Raw genomic sequence first — 6,000 nt, forward strand, 5'->3', positions numbered from 1 at the left:
TGAGTAGCAAGGAGCAATAAAATAAGATTCAAAGACTAAGTGCTTGCAGTCAACAGAGTGATACAGACAGTAACGGGTGCATAATTATATGATATTGAGATCAAGAAGCACTATAACAGATACTTTTTTAAGATGTAGTACTGGAACTAGGCTGTAAAAGAATGGAAAACTCAGTCAAGTGTGTTGAAGAAGGTAAGTTAAAATGCTGAAAGCATGAGCTTAGGAACAAATCATAGAAGGTTTTTCCTAATCAGACTAGGATGCTAAAAATAAGGTGTGTCCAGGCTTGTCATATGGGGATAAACACTAAAAAATTACCAAAAAACTCACAAAAATCCCAACCTGTTATGAAACTGTGTAGCTGCAGAACTGGGTTTGCTTGAAGGGAACATGTTTAAACTTGGGTGCAAAAGTGCCTTTTGGGCACCTAGCGAGTAAGGCTGGTGAAGTCAGGGATTGGTTTTGACTTCCATACAGGGTATATTTACTAATATTTAACAATTCTCTATACCAGATAGAAAAATGAGGAGTTACCTAGACATAAAGGACTAAAGGTTAGGAGGAGAATCAGGTGGAACTTTGAGGTTTGTCAGGCAATAATTTCAGTCTTGGAGGATAAAGAATTTTCCCAAAGAGGAAGTCTAGAGCAAAGAGTCTTAATGTTTCCTTCAGGGTTGTATATTTTCTCAGAAATCCAATGAAAATTGTGCATCATTTCACCCAAATATGCACAGATGTTCTTACAAGTACAGTTCAGCATACATTTACAGAGGTTTACTGGAACCCTCTGAAGCTGATCTTCCTATGATTAGAAATGCTACTTCTAAAAAGGGGGAAAAGTGAAAGTACAGTTAGGTAGAAGAAACAGTAAAGAAAAACAATGAGCCCTCCAAGAGATAAGAGAAAAAACTTTAGGAGGGGTCCTCAGAAAGTTCATGGGAAATGCATATCATAAAAAAGGTGCATGGAGTGCCAAAAATGTTTACAGTGACGGAAACTTACCTTTTAATTCATTTTTTCCCAGAAGCACTTTGACATTTCCTCATATACTTCAGTATAGGATCATCCAATCCAAGGAAGAGTTTCTAAAAGAAAATGTCCACATTATTCTCTATCATTAGTCAATGAAGAAGAGCATATTCATTAGGCAAAGTCATAACTGACATATGAGAGAAAAGTATACAGTATTTTAAGAAAATAAACCACTTGAAGAGAAGTAATTAGGCAATGAGACAGTAGAACTGGGGAGAAAAAAATGATGTAACATTAGTATGGAATAGTCGACAAGGCTCCTTATGTATAAATTGATTTTATTTACCTCAGAGTTTTAGAGACCAAAAGTCCAAATGGCATGGTGCAAGCTTCATAATCAAGGCCAGCTTTTGTCTCTGTCAATTCCTAATGACAGAAATGATCAGAGTGTGACAGGCATTTGACACAGTAGTTAAAATCATGCTTGGGACAGTTACAGCCCAGATCACAATGCCTGGGTTCAAGTTGCAGGTTCACTCCTGATTCCAGCTTCCTGGTAGTGCGCACTGGGAGGCAACAGTTGATATCTCAAATAGTGAGCCTACTGCCACCCCCATGGAAAACCTGGATTAAGCCCCTATCTCCTGGTTTGACTTGGCACAGCCCTAGTTATTACAGGCTTTTGGATGTGAACCAGTAGATGAAATATCGTTTTTTGGGGGGGGGTCTCTCTGACTTGCAAATAAATTAAATTATTTTTTTATTTGAAAGGGCTGGAATGTATGTAGGAGCAAGCAAATGATTATATTTCCACCCAGGCATGTAGAGAGTTATGTGGGGCCATCCTTGTTCCTTTTATAAACTCCTCTCTTGGAAACTAACAGGGGTCACATAAGAGCTATCTCATGTCCCCAAGTGATTTAAGAAACTCCCAATAGGCTCCATCTTTTAAAGGTTCCACCACCTGTCGACACCGCCACTCCTGCCAGCCTTAGAAAGCCATAAATAATTTCAATACATGGACCTCTATGGGACACCAGTCCATATCCAAAGCATAGCAGTTGGGTAAAGGTAGGAATTTGGGGAAGAACAATATGAAAAATGAGGAAACATCTGTCAGTCAAGCACAATATAATATGTTGGGTAAGGAGGGTGTGTGCAGTTGGTAATGACTATTATGTTGGAATATGACCATTCTGAATACAGGGATTCTATAACAGATAGAATTAAAATTAAAATCAATATCTGATTTATTACTGATGATGAAATGTATGATACTTCTGAGCTTGCAGTCTTTCTCTGTGACAAATGTTCCTTAAGACTTGACCATTCATATCTCATATAGTACATTGCAAGGCTAAATTCTTGGGACAATATAGTGGGCATGCCTTTGTAGAGCTATTATAATCATGTTACTGTGAGCTTGTTTTCTTTTTCTAAACACCTTACCAAGAGTGGTGATTTTGGGCATCAAACCAAATTCTTCCTCTGGAAAGAAAGGGCTATCTGTGTAAGATAAGTTATTGGAGTGACAGATATGCATAGTGAAATAAACTAAATAATGTGCCCTCTTACACCTAATTCACTTGATTGAAATTACTGTTCATATATGCATATGGGGTACAATTTCATGTTAAAATGTGATTGCAAATCATAAGATAGTCAATCAACATGGATTTGCAATATATCATTTTATTGACATATTCTCCAATGTAATGTTAGCAGTACAACTGAGAGCATCTAAATATAAGCACACTTCAATATCCTCTGCCTCCTGGCTTAATCTAAATGTCCTAAGGAGCAAGTTACGCAAATCAGCAGGAATACACACTGATTCCGGCTAACGTGGTGATCCACAAATACATTTTGCAGACCAGATGCAAACTGTTTTGCCTGCCTAAACTGTGAATTTGTTTATTAGATAGATCAAAATGTAACAACCACCTCCAGTATAAGCAGTCCTGAAATAACCCCATTCAGTTTTATCTGCTATGCTATACGGTGCCCATGAGATTTCAGTAAAAAACAAACAAACAAAAACTACCTAGCACAGGGTCTGTTATTCATGAACCCTCCCAGAGAAAGCAGTTTCCCACTTTTTCCATTTTAACTCATTGTTGCAGAGAGGAAGTCTGATGTTTTGGTAAAGGAATGGTGAATCCAGCCTGATAAATTAAGACTTCTAACCATGGCAAAGCTTAAATTTAATTTAATTCATAAATGCTAGATTTCTGAGCCTCCACATGTATTTTGTCGACATTCTTCCACATTATAAAAACGCAGCACCAGATGACACATTTTGGCACTGCATTTAATTTCCATTTGTAGATAGATTTGTAATGGGGATTTGGCAGAGGTACGTGTCTGCATTTGTAGCAGTTAGAGCATTCTGTTCTTCTTTGAAGTTCCCTAAAGTCATCGGTTCTCCAAAGCTGGACGAGAGACTGGACTCTCAAAGATGCCAGGATTTTATCATATTAATTCACCCAAGACCTGAGATCACACTAATCAATTTTCTATGACAATCTACCTGACAAAGCTAGACAGCTGTAAACATGAGATCGCACTCTATCAAGCATGCAGTTGTTTTGTGTAATGTATGCACAACACCACTTCAACTATAAAAAATGCCATAAACCGAACTGCCCCTTGAGGGTCTATTTTAAGGACAGAAGAATATTGAATCCACATTTTTGAAGAAAGACATGGACCTTGGGCCTTGAGAGGGCACAAATGGTACTCTGTGTCAGAAGAGCACGCCACCCGAGGTCAGAGGAGGTAGCCTCAGTCATGCGTAACTGCGCAGTCAAGCATATGGCAAGGATAACTTCCGCATTTGGTTGCTTCTCTGTTTTTGGTATCTCAGTATCAAGCAACGATCATTATTGAGGCCCTGTAAGGTGTGGGACTTCATTCTTGTGTCTTAGTTGAATGCTCCAACTGGCTGCACTAAAACTAGTTTTACTGTAACTTGGCCTTCTTTCCCCAGGATTTCCTATGTTTTTATAAAATGTTAAGAAGTGGTGATGGAGGCATGGGGTTAATGCTTTCTTTAAATGAAAGACAAACAAAAAAGGAAGGCAGGATCTAATTATTAGAAATACTGTCATTCAAATATTAATGTTAAAATGTTTTATGTGGAATTGAGATTGATTTATCTGTTTGTAGTTGGAAGATTTTGCAAAGAGGAGAGACAGAGACAGAGGTCTTCCATCTGCTGTTTCGCTCCCCAAATGGCCACAATAACCATGGCTGAGCTGATGCAAAGCTGAGAGCCTCGGGTTTATGGTGCGTCTGCAACATGGTTGCAGGGTCCCCAGGCCTTGGGCCAACCTCCACTGCTTTCCCAGGTCACAAGCAGGGAATTGCATTGGGAGTGGAACAGCTGGGATGTAAACCCATACCCATATGGGATGATGGTACTAGCACTTAGAGGATTAGCATGCTACACCACTTCACCAACCCTGAGATAGTTTTGTATGGAACAAATTTCTTCTCAGTATAAGCTCTATATAAGCATTTGAAGAGAATGATGGACTAACATAATCAATCATCTTATTCCATATCTGTACTTGGAAAGTATGGCAGAATACTGATTGTGAATTATTAGCTGTATTCCCCCTCTCCCCAAGGCACACATTTTATCCTGCAGTCGTATCTTTTCTTCTTGGTTGCCACATGAAAAGGATATCATCACAGATGAGAAGGAACTGAGAGCCAAACGGTGATTTCTAAATTTCAAATGCTTAGATTTGGGAGGCTGAGGCATGAAACCAGCGTGAATCAAGCCACTTCCTGCGTAAATACTCTCTGAGAGGCAGTGTAGTGTAATCAGATCATGACCATAACCATGAATGCAAATGTCACCACTGCACACTAGCTATATGACTTACTGCATGGTCCTTAACTTCTCAGTGTCTTATTTTCTCCCTCTGCATTGCAGTTTTAAGCCTAATACTTTATTGGGTTATTCTCAGACTGAAATTCATAAAGTGCCTGGAGCAATCTCTACCGTGTAGTAATAGCAATACCGTATAAATATCTGTAGCTATTGGTTGTTGGTGGGTGAGGGAGGCAGCTGCAGGTGCATAAGAATAGTGTGTATCCCTCAACAAACACATCATTGTAGACTTCTTAGGATCCAGAGCTCTCAAAGTATGAAATGTCTGTGCTTTTTAAGAAATTCTTCAGTCTGTTATAGCAACACAAAACAGACTAAAACAGGTGCCAGCATGGAGTGATGGTACCCGTTGATGGCCAGCTGTAAGTACAAACTCCTTGGCCTAACTAAGATAATGCATCTTCCACTTATCAGAATAAGGACTCTGAAAAAGGAATTAAGATTTATAGAAAAACAGAGTCACATATTTTACATAGTTGTAGTCAACGTCAGATTCACACCCGAAACACATTTGGCTACTTTGTCACAACCATACCATACATATCTTCACTTACAGACAGCTAATGTGAAGGCGAGGAAGTTTAACTTATCTAAGGTCACAAGGGTAGCAAGTGATAAAACTAGAATTCTACCCAGGTCTATGTATTTAAAGGCCATACTTCATCTACCCACGTTGGCGCTGTGCTTCTCAACACTTTGTGGACACAGTGCCAGTGCAGACATCAATCAAGCAGGCCTAAGTTGTCTCCTTCTGCATAAAGTGCACCACGTACCTCTACAGGTTTGCCTGCTCTGCTCGGAACTTGAGCATGTCTGTCTATCACAGCAGAACGAACCTCTGAGCCAGAGCAACCACTTAGCCCTGGGAGCCTTCAGTATACAGCTGTGAGTTTCCAAGGGGGAAAAAAAGATGGGGTCATTTCATCCCCAAGAAAGGTGCCTGATAACATCCCTGGAGCTACGTGGACATGCTGTTATTGATTATATTATAAAATAAAGATGTCAGACATCAAACCCTCAGTGACAACAGATTTCCAAGAACATCCTGGATACTGTTTTTAAAAGAAGACTTAATTCAAAGTCTGAAGCATTATTGGAATGAAGACACCTTAGGCACTTAAACCTGG

The sequence above is a fragment of the Ochotona princeps genome, chromosome X, assembly GCF_030435755.1.
Source record: "Ochotona princeps isolate mOchPri1 chromosome X, mOchPri1.hap1, whole genome shotgun sequence".
Lineage (NCBI taxonomy): Eukaryota > Metazoa > Chordata > Mammalia > Lagomorpha > Ochotonidae > Ochotona > Ochotona princeps.